At 41.4% G+C, this 18,316-nt stretch overlaps 1 pseudogene across 1 annotated transcript in view; it reads left to right on the top strand.

The window, feature by feature from the left end:
• The first annotated feature begins 10,184 nt into the window (after positions 1 to 10,184).
• LOC106600650 (uncharacterized) overlaps positions 10,185 to 18,316 on the top strand; it is a 132,753-nt pseudogene continuing 124,621 nt past the window's right edge. Inside the window, exons 1-2 of the transcript XR_014380783.1 lie at positions 10,185 to 10,287; positions 11,948 to 12,183. The product of XR_014380783.1 is annotated as an uncharacterized LOC106600650 (transcript). The remainder of the gene's footprint in view (positions 10,288 to 11,947; positions 12,184 to 18,316) is intronic.

Genomic DNA, 18,316 nt, shown 5'->3' with positions numbered 1-18,316 from the left:
GACATATTCTTATTCCATCTATTTACATTTGTGTGTACAAGGTAGTTGTTGTGGAATTGATAGATTACTTGTTGCTGTCGGAACTAGAAACACAAGCATTTCGCTACACTTGCATTAACATCTGCTAACCATGTGTATGTGACCAATAAAATGTTATTTGATTTGATCTCTCTCATGAGTGCATTCGCCACAACGGCCGCTGTGGCTCTCCTGCAAGGGAAAGCTGCAATCCATTTCGAAAATATGTCAACAACCACCAAACAATAATTATTCCTCCACAAGGATCAACTCAATTAAGTGCTCGAAGGGTCCTTCAGGCCTTGGATGGGACGCGGGGGATATTGAAAGGCCGCGTCCATCATTGTTAGTCAAACAAATCAAACATTTCTTGCAGAAATGTTCTGCAAAAACAGTAAAACCTACTGTACACCAATATTTATTTACAAGATCCACCATTCCTCCTTTAGACACATGATCCTGACCATGTGACAATTTTGTGAGGAAGTGGAATGTACAACGGGGCATGGCAGGTCTGCTCCACTCATCCAGCCATACACCCGAGGCGTCCTTATGACAGCACCCAGCCCACTTGTGTTTCTCTGAAGCATCAGCCGTAGCCTGTAAAGCAACGATATCATTAACAGAGAAAAAGTTGGTGGGAGCTGGAACTATTGCCATCTGTAGGAGGGGGCCTGATACTTTATCACTGAGGTTAATGAGGGGAGTTGAACAACCTCCAACAGACAGGACACAAGCTTACTGTGAACAATTTGTATTCCAGAGAAAGTCAAAAACCCTCTATTCTTCCACAATGTTCCAAAATCATGCACTACAACGCATATCTACTGTCGGTGTATATGTTAACAGAGCTATCTTTAGCCAAAATACAAGCTTTAGTCAAATCAAATAATTATGCTGCTTGAGCAGACAAGTGCGATGGGAGCCTTGCAAACTCCATCGTCTCTAAACTTGTCACAACAGCGTTACCAACTAATAGGGTCTTATTTACCATTACACTGAGCAGACCCTTCTACAAAAAACTCAAAATCCAGATTTTCTAATGGGGTGTCTCATGTCCAACCTAGGCCTACAGTCAATCTCAATAGCCAATCACAGCCCTCATAAAACAAAAACATGTCAAACCAGTTATAATTATAAAACAAATAGCACTATTAATATCAGTTTAAAAAGCTTCTACGAAAATCTATATCAATCAGAATGAAATAACAGTTGGACTGATCTACAGCTTTCTTAGACTCAACTATCAGCAAAAAAAGAATCAAAGAAATCACCTAAAAGTAAATATTAGACACTGTTAAACATTCGCGTGAAGAAAAGCACCAGGTATGGAAAGCACCAGCTTTCCCATAGAATTTTATTTGACATGCTGGGACAAAGTAGCGGCCCAATTTACTCCAATGACAACACGTTATGGATCAAACAATTTCAGTTATATTAAATTCAGGAAAATCTGGAGAGTCCCCTACTGATTATAGACCCACAAGTTTAATAAACTGTGATGATCAAATAATAAAGCTTATAAGTATGGCAAAAGTATTACCAGACTTAACATATCTATCAAACAGAGTTTATTAAAAATAGACAAGCAAAAACACATTTCAGTTTAATACAATATGCAAAAAAACTATATAGATTTATCAAAAATGGTGGTTGATGCCGAAAAGGCTTTTGACTGTCTTGAAGGGCCTTTCCTATTCAAAACTTTGGAAACTTAAAATTTGAGCAGAAAAAATAAATGTTCTAAAAAGATTGTATAAATGTCAGAAAGCTAAAATATACAAAAATATATTATCTGATGAAATAGTTGTATAAAGGAGCACAAGACAGGGATGTCCCCTCTCCCTCCTGTTTGCGCAGGCAGTTGAACCGCTTGCAGAAAGAATTAGACAGGACCCAAACGTAACAGGTATCAGTATTGGTGAACATGAATATAAAATAAACTTATTTACAGATGATCTCCTGATATACCTGACCAATATTGGACCACAAAATGGGAAATACTTTGGATGCTTAATAGGTGACAACAAATAACAAAACACTATAGATAACTTTATTCCATTACTTAACAATATGACAGCAGATGTAATTAAATGGAATAATCTTCCCAATCTGACAGGTAGAATAAACCTCTAAAGAATGGCATGGCTCCCAAAGTTTTAGTATTTATTCTCCATAATACCAATTACCCCACAATCTTTAAAAAGTATACTCTGTCATAAGACTGTATATGGACAAATAAAATTCATAGAATAAAAAGGAAAGTTTCACATCTTCCTAAATCTGAGGGTAGTTTTAACCTTCCAGATTTGGAATTGTATCAACTCACTACTCAGGGCTTTTACTTGCGACATATAGTTAAATGCACTAAAGAGGAACAATGGGTGTCTGGTTCATATTGAAGATGTGCATGTTCATCCCCAGAATATTTTACGTGTTTATATTCAAAAGCTAAAGCTAAGAACATGAATAACTTCGTAGTTAAGAACACTATAACAATATGGAAGAAGATGAAACGTATTCTACAAGAACCAATATCACTCCCTAGAAACCACAAGAATTAGTGGACACTGTTAATTAGTGGAATGTTACAAATACATGAAACATGGTTTCCAGGTGTTTGATGCCATTCCATTTGCTCCGTTCCGGACAATATTATGAGCCGTTCTGTCCTCAGCAGCCTCCTGTGCTAGAAACACAACCCCCTGTATATAGCCTTGTTATTGTTATTTTATTGTGTTACTTTATTTTATTTTCTACTTTTATTTTATTCAGTCAATATTTTCTTAACTCTATTTCTTGAACTGCATTGTTGGCTAAGGGCTTGTAAGTAAGCTTTTCACGGTAAGGTACCTGTTGTATTCGGCACATGTGACGAATCAAATTTGATTTGATTTATGGAACAATCCCTGGATAGCGTTTCATAATTCATCGATAAATTGGTCCACATGGAAAACTAAAGGCATAGAAACTGTAAAAGACTTGGTAATAGGAAATACATGTATCTTGGTGACAGCTCTAAAAAGCAATTTTGGAATGACCAATGTAGATATTTTCAAATACACTCAACTTAAAGGTTTTATATCACAATGTTGATTTGAAATCTTTTGGACATCACAGCAATCTTGAGGGAGTTCTATTTGAGTCAGAAAATGATATATATCTATATATGATAGATAAGCTATACAAAACCTTGCAGAAAACTTATACAACTGACAATCTCTTAGAAAAAACTACTGGAACCAAGATTTAACAATAACTGATATTGAAGTTGGAAAAAACAGAAAAACCCATCAACGGGATGAGTCACTATTATGTAGGTGGATGGAAATGATCCAGACATTATGTTTAATATAATAATAATAAACTACATTCATCCATCTGACTCCATTACTATGTGAATGCTATAGACCTATAATCGTATCCAGTGGGTATAGCCAAGGTTGCGAACCTTTCGTCACCACTCAGAATAAGATGCAAGTGTCTAGGTTTAGCGTTATGCAATTATTAAGAGGCTGAGGAACAAGGAGCTAATATCTTACAATCTATGTCTTAGCATTAAATTAAGTTAACCTTAGAGCAGAGATGCACAGTTAGACCGAGCATATATGCTATTTGCAGTGCATTCTGAAAGCAATCTAACCGCACGTACTTCCTGACTCCCTGTGCCTATGTTACAATAATCTTGGCAAAGGAGAAATGCTCACTAACAGGGATGTTGCACAACATTTGAGAGAAATAAGCTTTTTGTGAATGTGGAAAATTTGACAGAGCGGCAAAGATTACTGTTTGATTTGAAATGGGAGCTCCTCCCTCCCTGCTTTTTCCCATTGACGTGACGTGGGCATTTCCCGGTTCAACCTCGGCCAGTGTAATAAAACTCCCTCAATGAAAGTGCACTCAGTGAGAGCACACAATTGAAAACAAAATTATGAATACACTTGGTTTGACTGCACAATGTTATTTCAATATGGTTCAATAAGGATAGAGGATAGATTAGTGAAACAGGGAGCAACCAAAATGGCGGTCTAGTGAGGTGACCAAACAATCGTGCCACTACATGGGACATTCATTCTTGTATTGAGGTGGCCTTCCAACTTGCAAACCCTTTCAACACCCCATTGTTAAAGCTTAATATCAAATCCAATCAAATTTTATTTGTCACGTACACATGGTTAGCAGATGTTAATGCGAGTGTAGCGAAATGCTTGTGCTTCTAGTTCCGACCATGCAGTAATGTCTAACAAGTAATCTAACCTAACAATTTCACAACAACTGCCTTATACACACAAGTGTAAAGGAATGAATAAGAATATGTACATAAAAATATATGAATGAGCGATGGCTGAACGGCATAGGCAAGATGCAGTAGATGGTATAGAGTACAGTATATACATATGAGATGAGTAATGTAGGGTATGTAAACATTATATAAAGTGGCATTGTTTAAAGTGGCTGGTGATACATTTATTACATCAATTATTTCATTATTAAAGTGGCTAGAGATGAGTCAGTATGTTGGCAGCAGCCTGATGGCCTTGAGATAGAAGCTGTTTTTCAGTCTCTCGGTCCCCGCTTTGATGCACCTGGACTGACCTCGCCTTCTGGATGATAACGGGGTGAACAGGCAGTGGCTCGGGTGGTTGTTGTCCTTGATGATCTTTTTGGCCTTCCTGTGACATCGGGTGGTGTAGGTGTCCTGGAGGGCAGGTAGTTTGCCCCCGGTGATGCGTTGTGCAGACCTCAATACCCTCTGGAGAGCCTTACGGTTGTGGGCGGAGCAGTTGCCGTACCAGACGGTGATACAGCCCGACAGGATGCTCTCGATTGTGCATCTGTAAAAGTTTGTGAATGTATTTGGTGACAAGCCAAATTTCTTCAGCCGCCTGAGGTAGAAGAGGCGCTGCTGCGCCTTCTTCACCACGCTGTCTGTGTGGGTGGACCATTTCAGTTTGTCCGTGATGTGTACGCCGAGGAACTTAAAACTTTCCACCTTCTCCACTACTGTCCCGTCGATGTGGATAGGGGGCTGCTCCCTCTGCTATTTCCTGAAGTCCACGATCATCTCCTTTGTTTTGTTGACATTGAGTGTGAGGTTATTTTCCTGACACCACACTCCAAGGGCCCTCACCTCCTCCCTGTAGGCCATCTCGTCGTTGTTGGTAATCAAGCCTACCATTGTAGGGTCGTCTGCAAACTTGATGATTGAGTTGGAGGCGTGCATGGCCACGCAGTCATGGGTGAACAGGGAGTACATGAGAGGGTTGAGAACGTACTCTTGTGGGGCCCCAGTGTTGAGGATCAGCGGGGTGGAGATGTTGTTAACTACCCTCACCACCTGGGGCCGGCCCGTCAGGAAGTCCAGGACTCAGTTGCACAGTGTGGGGTCGAGACCCAGGGTCTCGAGCTTAATGATAAGTTTGGAGGGTACTATGGTGTTAAATGCTGAGCTGTAGTCGATGAACAGCATTCTTACATAGGTATTTCTCTTGTCCAGATGGGTTAGGGCAGTGTGCAGTGTGATTGCGATTGCGTTGTCTGTGGACCTATTGGGGCGGTAAGCAAATTGGAGTGGGTCTAGTGTGTCAGGTAGGGTGGAGGTGATATGATCCTTGACTAGTCTCTCAAAGCACTTCATGATGACAGAAGTGAGTGCTACAGGGCGATAGTCATTTAGCTCAGTTACCTTCGCTTTCTTGGGAACAGGAACAATGGTGGCCCTCTTGAAGCATGTGGGAACAGCAGACTGGTATAAGGATTGATGGAATATGTCCGTAAACACACCAGCCAGCTGGTCTGCGCATGCTCTGAGGATGCGGCTGGAGATGCCGTCTGGGCCGGCAGCCTTGCGAGGGTTAACACATTTAAATGTTTTACTCACGTTGGCTGCAGTGAAGGAGAGCCCGCAGGTTTTGGTAGCGGGCCGTGTCAGTGGCACTGTATTGTCCTCAAAGCGAGCAAAGACTGGATGGTTGTACAGTCGTCTCAAATAAAACTGTGAAGGACCTCGGCGTTACTCTGGACCCTGATCTCTCTTTTGAAGAACATATCAAGACTGTTTCAAGGACAGCTTTTTTCCATCTACGTAACATTGCAAAAATCAGAAACTTTCTGTCCAAAAATGATGCAGAAAAATGAATCCATGCTTTTGTTACTTCTAGGCTGGACTATTGCAGTGCTCTACTTTCCAGCTACCCGGATAAAGCACTAAACAAACTTCAGTTAGTGCTACATACGGCTGCTAGAATCCTGACTAGAACCAAAAAAATTGATCATATTACTCCAGGGCTAGCCTCCGTACACTGGCTTCCTGTTAAGGCAAGGGCTGATTTCAAGGTTTTACTGCTAACCTACAAAGCATTACATGGGCTTGCTCCTACCTATCTTTCCGATTTGGTCCTGCCGTACATACCTACACGTATGCTACGGTCACAAGACGCAGGCCTCCTAATTGTCCCTAGAATTTCTAAGCAAACGGCTGGAGGTAGGGCTTTCTCCTATAGAGCTCCATTTTTATGGAATGGTCTGCCTACCCATGTGAGAGACGCAGACTCAGTCTCAACCTTTAAGTCTTTACTGAAGACTTATCTCTTCAGTAGGTCCTATGATTAAGTATAGTCTGGCCCAGGAGTGTGAAGGTGAACGGAAAGGCTGGAGCAACGAACCGCCCTTGCTGTCTCTGCCTTGCCGGTTCCCCTCTCTCCACTGGGATTCTCTGCCTCTAACCCTATTACAGGGGCTGAGTCACTGGCTTACTGGTGTTCTTCCATGCCGTCCATGGGAGGGGTGCTTGAGTGGGTTGAGTCACTGACGTGGTCTTCCTGTCTGGGTTGGCGCCCCCCCCCCCCCTTGGGTTGTGCCGTGGCGGAGATCTTTGTGGGCTATACTCGGCCTTGTCTTAGTTGGTGGTTGGAGACATCCCTCTAGTGGTGTGGGGGCTGTGCTTTGGCAAAGTGGGTGGGGTTATATCCTGCCTGTTTGGCCCTGTCCGGGGGTATCATCGGATGGGGCCACAGTGTCTTCTGATCCCTCCTGTCTCAGCCTCCAGTATTTATGCTGCAGTAGTCTATGTGTCGGGGGGCTAGGGTGGGTCTGTTACATCTGGAGTATTTCTCTTGTCTTATCCGGTGTCCTGTATGAATTTAAATATGCTCTCTCTAATTCTCTCTTTCTTTCTTTCTCTCAGAGGACCTGAGCCCTAGGACCATGCCTCAGGTCTACCTGGCATGATGACTCCTTACTGTTCCCAGTCCACCTGGCCGTGCTGCTGCTCCAGTTTCAACTGTTCTGCCTGCGGCTATGGAACCCTGACCTGTTCACCGGACGCGCTTGTTGCACCCTCGACAACTACTATGATTATTATTATTTGACCATGCTGGTCATTTATGAACATTTTAACATCTTGACCATGTTCTGTTATAATATCCACCCGGCACAGCCAGAAGAGGACTGGCCACCCCTCATAGCCTGGTTCCTCTCTAGGTTTCTTCCTCGGTTTTTGGCCTTTCTAGGGAGTTTTTCCTAGGGAGTTTTTCCTAGCCACCGTGCTTCTTTCACATGCATTGCTTGCTGTTTGGGGTTTTAGGCTGGGTTTCTGTACAGCACTTTGAGATATCAGCTGATGTACGAAGGGCTATATAAATACATTTGATTTGATTTTGATTTAGTTTGTCTGGGAGCAAGACATCGTGGTCCGCGACGGGGCTGGATTTCCTTTTGTAGTCTGTGATTGACTGTAGACCCTGCCACATACCTCTCGTGTCTGAGCCGTTGAATTGCAACTCTACTTTGTCTCTGTATTGACGCTTAGCTTGTTTGATTGCCTTGCGGAGGAATAGCTACACTGTTTGTATTCGGTAATGTTTCCGGTCACCTTGCCTAGTGGTTAGAGCGTTGGACTAGTAACCGAAAGGTTGCAAGTTCAAATCCCGAGCTGCAAATCTGTCGTTCTGCCCCTGAACAGGCAGTTAACCCACTGTTCCTAGGCCGTCATTGAAAATAAGAATTTGTTCTTAACTGACTTGCCTAGTTAAATAAAGGTAAAATAAAAAAATGTATAAAAAAGCAGTGGTTCGCGCTTTCAGTTTTGCGCGAATGCTGCCATCAATTCATGGTTTCTGGTTGGGGAATGTTTTAATAGACGCTGTGGGTACAACATCACCAATGCACTTGCTAATAAACTCACTCACCGAATCAGCGTATTCATCAATGTTCATGTCCGACGCTACGCGGAACATATCCCAGTCCACGTGATCGAAGCAATCTTGAAGCGTTGAACAGACCTGAGCACGGCGCTTCCTGTTTTAGTTTCTGTCTATAGGCTGGGAGCAACAAAATGGAGTCGTGGTCAAATTTTCCGAAAGGATGGCGGGGGAGGGCTTTATATGCTTCGCAGAAGTTAGAATAACAATGATCCAGGGTTTTGCCAGCCGGGTCGCGCATTCGATATGCTGATAACATTTAGGGAGCCTTGTTTTCAGATTAGCCTTGTTAAAATCCCCAGCTACAATAAATGCAGCCTCAGGATGTGTGGTTTCCAGTTTACATAGAGTCAAATGAAGTTCTTTTAGGGCCGTCGATGTGTCTGCTTGTGAGGGAATATACATGACTGTGATTATAATCGAAGAGAATTCTCTTGGTAGATAATGCGGTTAGCATTTGATTGTAAGGAATTCTAGGTTAGGTGAACAAAAGGACTTGAGTTCCTGTATGTTGTTATGATCACACCACGTCTCGTTAATAATAAGGCATACACCCCCTCTCTTCTTCTTACCAGAGAGATGTTTGTTTCTGTCGGTGCGATGCGTGAAGAAGCCAGGTGGCTGTACTGGTCTGATGACGTATTCCGAGTGAGCCATGTTTCCGTGAAACAAAGAACGTTACAATCTCTGATGTCTCTCTGGGAGGCAACCCTTGCTCGGATTTCGTCTACCTTGTTGTCAAGAGACTGGACATTAGCGAGTAGTATGCTCGGGATCGGTGTGCGATGTGCCCGTCTACGGAGCCTGACCAGAAGACCGCTCCGTCTGCCCCTTCTATACTGTACTACTGGGACTATATTGAGGGTCAGGCTGTTGAAATGCAGTTGATTATGTAAATAGTATTGTAGAACTGTGGTACTGATGGTCCATTCGAGGGTGAGTCATTGATATGAATGCTCAGAGTGAAAGAGCTGTGAACTCACCTGTGATGGTCCACATCTACCACAACATTTCCTATTGTGTTAGTAAGCACCACAGCATTTTAGGCAGCCATTGTTCAAAATGTGTTCATACATACAGTAACAATGAGAGGGGGTGTAGCATGCACAGGGGAGGACCAGGAAGTTGATCTCAGATTCTATTCAGAGTTGACAGATTGACAGTGAGGACAAACCCAGCCTGCCTCTCTCTTTCCACACTCTAAATCTACAGTCACTGGGTCCTGAGTGTGACAGTGGAGCCTAGTTTGCACTGCAGGATCCAGAGATGGCATCAGTAGACAGGTTTCCATTGACCCAGGTTTATTAGACAAAATAACCTACAGAAAAAAAATCAGGAAACATTGAAGAACCACAGTGACATTACGTGGAGGTGTAAGAATGGCGCTGCTAAGATCAGAGATTCATCTCCTGAGTACATACTGTACCTAGTCCCCTGAATACCAATCAAGTAATCTTACATACAGGACTTCAAGTTGTAAAATAGTAAACTACTCCTTTAATGGAGTGGTAGGCTCTATGAAAGGATGTTTCACACAAAAAACTTTATTGTAGTATTTTGTTCATTAGTACACTGCAATCAAGTTTTCGAGAACTTTCAGTACAAAGCAAAAAGTGTGGTGATGATGATGATGATGATATGAAAATGACAAATGATTATTGCATGTAATTTGCATCATCACACTTTTTTGCTATGTACTGCAGTGTACCCTAATCCTGTGTACATTTGTAATTTGATTGAACTATCCCTTATATTGCCGTTCCTTTGGAGTTACATTTAGTTGTGCTATAAATAAATAGTAATTTATTTTTTAAAGAAAACTGCTTAAAGAATTTTTTACTTAAGTACTTTAGTTTACACCGCTGAGGAGGCGACGGCAGCAGCATCTATCCCCTTCTCATGTAATGGGGTAAGGGCCATCCCAAGGATCCCAGAATGCACTACTGTGGTAGTGGAGAACAGGAAGTTCCCGGCAGGCGGGCACCATTCTTCAGAATAAAGAAAGCGCCAGAACGGTGCAGTCAAGAAAATAACCGTTGTGTGTGTCCGTTTCAATTTACTACTACAGGTATGTAATAGCGCGTTTAAATTTTACAATATCGAACGAACATGTAATTCCATGCTAGGTAACAAATCCATTAAGGTATTATCACGTTTGATGTGTAATTATTGTGTCAAACCGAGTGAAGAACGTGGTAAACTATTTTACAAGTCACATAGCTAGAGACTTTGGGTTTGTCTGAGTGGATGTACATATTTTTCTCAAGGTAATTTCATAAAGAATCCATTTATTTTAGATTTTTTGTTGCATGTTATTGGTTTTGTGTAAAATTAACGAGCTGGTAAAATGGCGGCGCCCACTCGGTCTGTTACTACAGTGTGAACAGGAAATACAATAGTTTTTTGATTGAAATGATACAATAAAGACGCGGTTGTTCGGGAAAATAGTAACAATGCTGCCTAAAACAAACAGTGACCTTGTAATGTACTACATGTTTTTTTTGTTGGTCAATTTTATGTGAATTTATCAAATCTACTATAAAGTGCTCTTACGTTGTGTTTAATGTGAATGAATTGTTTTCAAATCACATTTTGTCACATGCGCCGAATACAACAGGTGTAGACCTTAAAGTGAAATGCTTACTTACAAGCCCTTAACCAACAATGCATTTTTAAGAAAATACCTTAGAAAAAGTAAGAGAAGAATAATTAAAGAGCAGCACTAAATAACAATAGCGGAGCAATATACAGAGTCAATATGTGGGGGAACCGGTGTCGAGGTAATTATGTACATGTAGGTAGAGGTATTAAAGTGGCTATGCATAGATAAGAGAGTAGTAGTAGTAGTAGCAGCAGCGTGTGTGGGGGCAATGCAAATAGTCTGGGTAGCATTTGATTAGCTGTTCAAGGGTCTTATGGCTTGGGGGTAGAAGTTGTTTAGAAGCCTCTTGGTCCTAGACTTGGTGCTCTGGTACTGCTTGCTGTCCGGTAGCAGAGAGAACAGTCTATGACTAGGGTGGCTGGAGTCTTTGACAATTTTAGGGCCTTCCTCCATCACTGCCTGGAATGCAGGAAGCTTGGCCCCGGTGATGTACTGGGCTGTACATACTACCCTCTGTAGTGCCTTGCAGTCAGAGGCCAAGCAGTTGCCATACCAGGCAGTGATGCAACCAGTCAGGATGCTCTCGATGGTGCAGCTGTAGAACTTTTTGAGGATCTGAGGACCCATGCCAAATCTTTTCAGTCTCCTGAGGGGGAATAGGTTTTGTCGTGCCCTCTTCACAACTGTCTTGGTGTGCTTAGACCATGTTAGTTTGTTGGTGATGTGGTCTCCAAGGAACTTGAAGCTATCAACCTGCTCCAATACAGCCCTGGTGTAGTACAATTCGATCTTAGTCCAGATGTTAGTCCTGTATTTGTTGTCAATGCTTAGCTACCTGATCTACTGAAATGAGATCAGTGCTTGATTTGGACAGGAGCTCACCGGAGCAGAGTACTTACATTTCTACTGCTTGAGATCATGTTCCTCTTATAGAATATTAGCTCAACAGTATTGTGGAGCTCCTGGCCCTAAATATAAAACAGTACCGGTACCTATTTCAGTCCAAGCCAAGCACTGAATTAGATAATTGAACAAGAAGAAATATAATATATTTTTAGGGATAAAGTGCCTGAACTGTCAAGGCTAACTTTTGTCTATTTTTCTTTATTACTACTGGCTGACTCAGATTAAGTCTGAGGCCGGTAACATCAACAGTGACGACAAACCCAGCCTGCCTCTCTCCTTCCACACTGAGTCCAAACCGACAGTCACTGGGTCCTGATTGTGACAGTGGAGCCCAGTTTGCACAGCAGGATCCAGAAATGGCATCAGTGAAGCTGGAAGACTGCAGTCAAATACTGGAGCTGAATGTTAACATTAAAGATGAAGACGAGGAGAAGATTGGGACATCTGTTTCTCATGGTAAGAGCAGGTTCTAACTAAGTTTGTTATTCATTCCAACTTCCCACTGTGCATGAAAAGTTGCTGTAGAACTGTTTCATTATTAACTGTTTCAATGAGAAGGTAGATGTTATTTTATGGTACTGATACTTGCATGGTTTGACACCAGTATTGTCAGCATTTGTTTTATTCACTGGGCTATCTGGAGTGCTCAGAGTCTTTAAAAAAAATTTTTATACATGTTTTATTTCACCTTTATTTAACCAGATAAGCCAGCTGAGAACAAGTTCTCATTTACAACTGCGACCTGGCCAAGATAAAGCAAAGCAGTCCGACACAAACAACAGAGTTACACGTGGGATAAACAAATGTACAGTCAATAACACAATAGAAAAGTCTATATATAAATCTCATAATTCAAATTTCTCAAACATACAACTATTATATCCCATTTTAAAGATACACTTCTCGTTAATCCAACCACATTGTCCGATTTCAAAAAGGCTTTACGGCGAAAGCAAATTTTGCAATAATCTGAGTACAGCGCTCAGATATCAAAACAAGCCATACAGATACCCGCCATTTTGGAGTCAGCAGAAATGACAAAAATTACATTATAAATATTCACTTACCTTTGATCTTCATCAGAATGCACTCCCAGGAATCCCAGTTCCAGAATAAATGTTTGTGTTCGATAAGGTTCATCTTTGTCCAAATACCTCCATTTTGTTCGCATGTTCAGTCGAGTAATCCAAATCCACTGTGCTCGCGCAGTGAATTCAGACAAAGTCAAAAAAGTTATATTACAGTTCGTAGAAACATGTCAAACGATGTATAGAATCAATCTTTAGGATGTTTTTATCATAAATCTTCCATAATAATTTTTAAACCGGACGATTCCTTTGTCTTCAGAAATGAAAAGGAACACAGCTAACTCTCACGTGAGTGCGCGCCACTGAGCTCATATCATTTTCTCAGTCATCTGATTCCAATGGCTCTTATTCTCTCCCCATTCACAGTAGAAGCATGAAACAACGTTATGACTGGTAACATCTAGTGGAAGCCTTACGAAGTGCAAAATGATCCCATTGACACTGTATACTGCATAGGGAATCACTTGGAACAACTACAAACCTCAGATTTCAGATACTGGGGTGCAAAGGAGAAAAACAATAAATAACAGTCTGGGGATAAGGTAGTTGGATGGGTTATTTACAGATGGGCTATGTGCAGTGATCTGTGAGCTGCTCTGACAGCTGGTGCTTAAAGTTAGAGGGAGATATGAGTCTCCAGCTTCAGTGATTTTTGCAATTCGTTCCAGTCATTGGCTGCCTTTCCTTCCAGTTCTCTGCTGCCGAAGGAGGGATTGGCTTTGGGGGTGACCAGTGAAATATACCTGCTGGAGCGTGTGCTACGGGTGGGTGCTGTGACCAGTGAGTTGAGATAAGGCGGGGCTTTACCTAGCAAAGACTTTTATAGATGACTTGGAGCCAGTGGGTTTGGCGACGAATATGAAGCGAGGGCCAGCCAACGAGAGCATACAGGTCGCAGTGGTGGGTGGTATATGGGGCTTTGGTGACGAAATGGATGGCACTGTGATAGACTGCATCCAATTTGCTGAGTAGAGTATTGGAGGCTATTTTGTAAATGACATCGCTGAAGTCAAGGATCGGTACCATAGTCAGTTTTATGAGGGTATGTTTGGCAGCATGAGTGAAGGATGCTTTGTTGCGAAATAGGAAGCCGATTCTATATTTAATTTTGGGTTGGAGATGCTTAATGTGAGTCTGGAAGGAGAGTTTACAGTCTAACCAGACACCTAGGTATTTGTAGTTGTCCACATACACTAAGTCAGAACCGTCCAGAGTAGTGATACGGGCAGGTTCAGTTGAAGAGCAGTAGAGTAGAGGTGGATCAGAGAATCACCAGCAGCAAGAGCGACATCATTGATGTATACAGAGAAAAGAGTCGGCCCGAGAATTGAACCCTGTGGCACCCCCATAGAGACTGCCAGAGGTCCGGACAACGGGCCCTCCGATTTGACACACGGAACTCTATCAGAGAAGTAGTTGGTGAACCAGGCGAGGCAGTCATTAGAGAAACCAAGGCTGTTGAGTCTGCCGATAAGAATGTGGTGATTGACAGTTGAAAGCCTTTGCCAGTTAGATGAATACGGCTGCACAGTATTGTCTCTTATCGATGGCGGTTATGATATCGTTTTCGGACCTTGAGCGTGGCTGAGGTGCACCCATGACCAGCTCGGAAACCAGATTGCAAAGCGGAGAAGGTACGGTGGGATTCGTAATGGTCAGTGATCTGTTTGTTAACCTCTCTTGGGCAGGTGGGACGCTACCGTCCCACCGACGTTCACACTATTCAACAGCCAGTGAAAAATCAGAGCGCCAAATTCAAAACCACAAAATGTCATAATTCAAAGTTCTCAAACACACGACTATTTTACACCATTTTAAAGATACACGTCTCCTTAATGTAACCACATTAATGTAATGTAACCACACACGGCGAAAGCATAAAGTTAGATTATGTTAGGACAGTTCCAACACAAGAAAAACCACACAGCCGTTTTCCTAGCAAGTACAGGCATCACAAATACCAGAAATTCAGCTAAAATTATGCACTAACCTTTGACGATGTTCATCAGATGACACTCCTAGGACATCATGTTACACAATACATGCATTTTTTGTTTGATCAAGTTGATATTTATATCCAAAAACAGCCTTTTACATTGGCGCGTGATGTTCAGAAAATATTTTGCCTCCAATACTGCCGGTGAATCAGCACAACAATTTACAGAAATACTCATCATAAACGTTGATAAAATATTAAACTGTTATTCAAAGAATTATAGATGAACATCTCCTTTATGCATCCGCTGTGACAGATTTCAAAAAAGCTTCACGGGGAAAGCACACTTTGCAATAATCTGAGTACCGTGCTCAAAAAATACACTAGGCAATACAGATACCCGCCATTTTGGAGTCATCTAAAATCATAAATAGCATTAGAAATATTCACTTACCTTTGATCTTCATCAGAAGGCACTTCCAGGACTCCCAGGTCCACAATAAATGTTGTTTTGTTAGATAAACTCCATAATTTATGTCCAAATACCTCCTTGTTGTTAACGCGTTCAGTAAGTTACTCCAAGTGTAGGAAGCGCGCCCAAAATGTCACGACGAAAAGTTTAAAAAAAAGTAGTATTTATGTTCTTTCAAACATGTCAAACATTTTATAGCATCAATCTTTAGGGCCTTTTTAACTTAGAACTTCAATAATATTCCAACCGGACGATTCCAGTGTCTTGAAAAACGTTTTTGAACACAGCTAACTCTCACGTGAATGCGCGCCAATGAACTCATGTGCTTTCCTGAGTCAACAACTTCCAACTTCCTCTGTTCGCTCTCTGTTCATCATAGACGCCTCAAACAACTTTCTAAAGACTGTTGACATCTAGTGGAAGCCTTAGGAAGTGCAAAATGAACCCTAAGTCACTGTATTCGATAGGCAATGACTTGAAAGGACTACAAGCCTCAGATTTCCCACTTCCTGGTTAGATTTTTCTCAGGTTTTTGCCTGCCATATCAGTTCTGTTATACTCACAGACATCATTCAAACAGTTTTCAGAGTGTTTTCTATCCAAATCTACTAATAATATGCATATTCTAGTTCCTGGGCCCGAGTAGTAGGCCGTTTAATTTGGGTACGTTTTTCATCCGGCCGTGAAAATACTGCCCCCTACCCTAGAGAAGTTAACCTGTTATGGCTTGATCCCGTTAGCGGGATTGATATGACGACAGCCAGTGAAAGTGCACGACGGCAAATTCAAAACAACAAATCTCATAATTAAAATTTCTCAAACATACAAGTACTATACACCATTTTAAAGATAAGATTCCCCTAACCCTTGTTTCTCTTTCCCCTATCCTCATTTTTCTCCCCCAAATCCTGAACTACTGAGCTATTTGATCAGTTCAGTTATTGCCTTAATTCAACACACCTGGTCTACCAGGTTGGTTAACTTCTATGGGCTAGGTGGGACGTGACCGTCCCACCTGCGGGACACACTATTCAACAGCCAGTGAAATAGCATGGTGCGAAATACAAAACAGCAAAAATCTCATAATTTCATTTTCTCAAACAACTATTTTACACCATTTTTAAAGATAAACTTCTCGTTAATCTAACCACATTGTCCGATTTCAAAAAGGCTTTTACGGCGAAAGCATAAAATTAGATTATGTTAGGACATAAACTTCACAAGAAAAACCACAGACATTTTCCAAGCAAGGACATGCATCACAAAAACCAAAAATGCAGCTAAAATATTCACTAACCTTTGATCTTCATCAGATGACACTCCTAGGACATCATGTTATACAATACATGTATGTTTTTCTCGATCAAGTTCATATTTATATCCAAAAACATCATTTTACATTGACACGTGATGTTCAGAAAATGTATTCCCACCAAAACATCCGGTGAATGTGCACATCAATTTACAAAAATACTCATCATAAACAGTGATTAAATTTACAACAGTTATTGAAAGAATTATAGATATGCTACCGCTGTGTCAGATTTTAAAATAGCTTTTCGGCGAACGCACATTTGTCAATATTCTGAGTACAGAGCTCAACCATCAAAGCAAGCTATACAGATACCAGCAAAGTTCTGGAGTCAACTAAACTCAGAATTAGTATTATAAATATTCTCTTACCTTTGCTGATCTTGGTCGGAATGCACTACCAGGACTCCTACTTCCACAATAAATGTTATTTTTGTTCGAAATACTCCATATTTATGTCCAAATACCTCCGTTTTTGTTCGTGCGTACAGATCACTATCCAAAAGGCATAACGCGTGTGCGTAAAATAAGAGACAAAAAGTCAAATAGTTCCATTACTGTTCGTAGAAACATGTCAAACGATATTTACAATCAATTTAAGGTCTTTTTACATTAAAATGTCGATAATATTCCAACCGGACAATAGCGTATTCATTCCAGGAGGAAAAGAATGAGCGGCGCGCCAAACGTGAACGCGCAGTAAACAACTCCCTGCTCCCAGGCAGTCCACTGATAAACTGAGCTCCTGTTCTTTGCCCAGTAACAGGAGACACATGAAAGACGTTTTCTAAAGGCTGTTGACAGCCAATGGAAGCCTTAGGAAGTGCAAAATGACCCCACAGACACTGTAGTTTGAATAAGGATTAGATAGAACTACAAATCACTTCCTGGTTGGATTTTTTTTCTCAGGTTTTTGCCTGCCATATGAGTTCTGTTATACTCACAGACATCATTCAAACAGTTTTAGAAACTTCAGAGTGTTTCCTATCGAAATCTGCCAATAATATGCATATCTTAGTTTCTGGGAGTGAGTAGGAGGCAGTTTACTCTGGGCACGTCAGTCATCCAAGCAACTCAATACTGCCACCATCCATAAGAAGTTAACTTGTCTTTCGAAGACCGTAGAAAGGCAGGGTAGGATAGATATAGCTCTGTATCAGTTTGGGTCTAGAGTGTCTCCCCCTTTGAAGAGTGGGATGACCGCGGCAACTTTCCAATCTTTGGGTATCTCAGACGATACGAAAGAGGTTGAACAGGCTAGTAATAGGGGTTGCAACAATTGCAGTGGATAATTTTAGAAAGAGAGGGTCCAGATTGTCTAGCCCAGCTGATTTGTAGAGGTACAGATTTTGCGGCTCTTTCAGAACATCAGCTATCTGGATTTAGGTGAAGGAGAAATGGGGAGGCTTGAGGAAGTTGCTGTGGGGGGTGCAGGGCTGTTGACCGGGGTAGGGGTAGCCAGGTGGTAGTAGATTTAAAGAAGTGAAGTAGACAAACTGCCAGTGTTTTAAAAGTTCTATGAGTGAAGGAAAAAGCAGTCAACAAGTGCTCAGCATATGTGGGAACTCCTTCAAGACTTTTGGAAAAGCATTCCTCATGAAGCTGGTTGAGAGAATGCAAAGCTGTCATCAAGGCAAAGGGTGACTATTTGAAGATTCTCAAATAAGTCTAAATATAATTTAAAAAAAAAAGTTATTACATGATTCCATATGTTATTTCATAGATTTGATATATTCACTATTGTTATACAATGTAGGAAATAGTAAAAATAAAGAAAAACCC

This window comes from Salmo salar, chromosome 16 (assembly GCF_965601325.2).
Source record: "Salmo salar chromosome 16, fSalSal1, whole genome shotgun sequence".
Lineage (NCBI taxonomy): Eukaryota > Metazoa > Chordata > Actinopteri > Salmoniformes > Salmonidae > Salmo > Salmo salar.
This window is presented reverse-complemented; position numbering and strand designations above follow the sequence as displayed.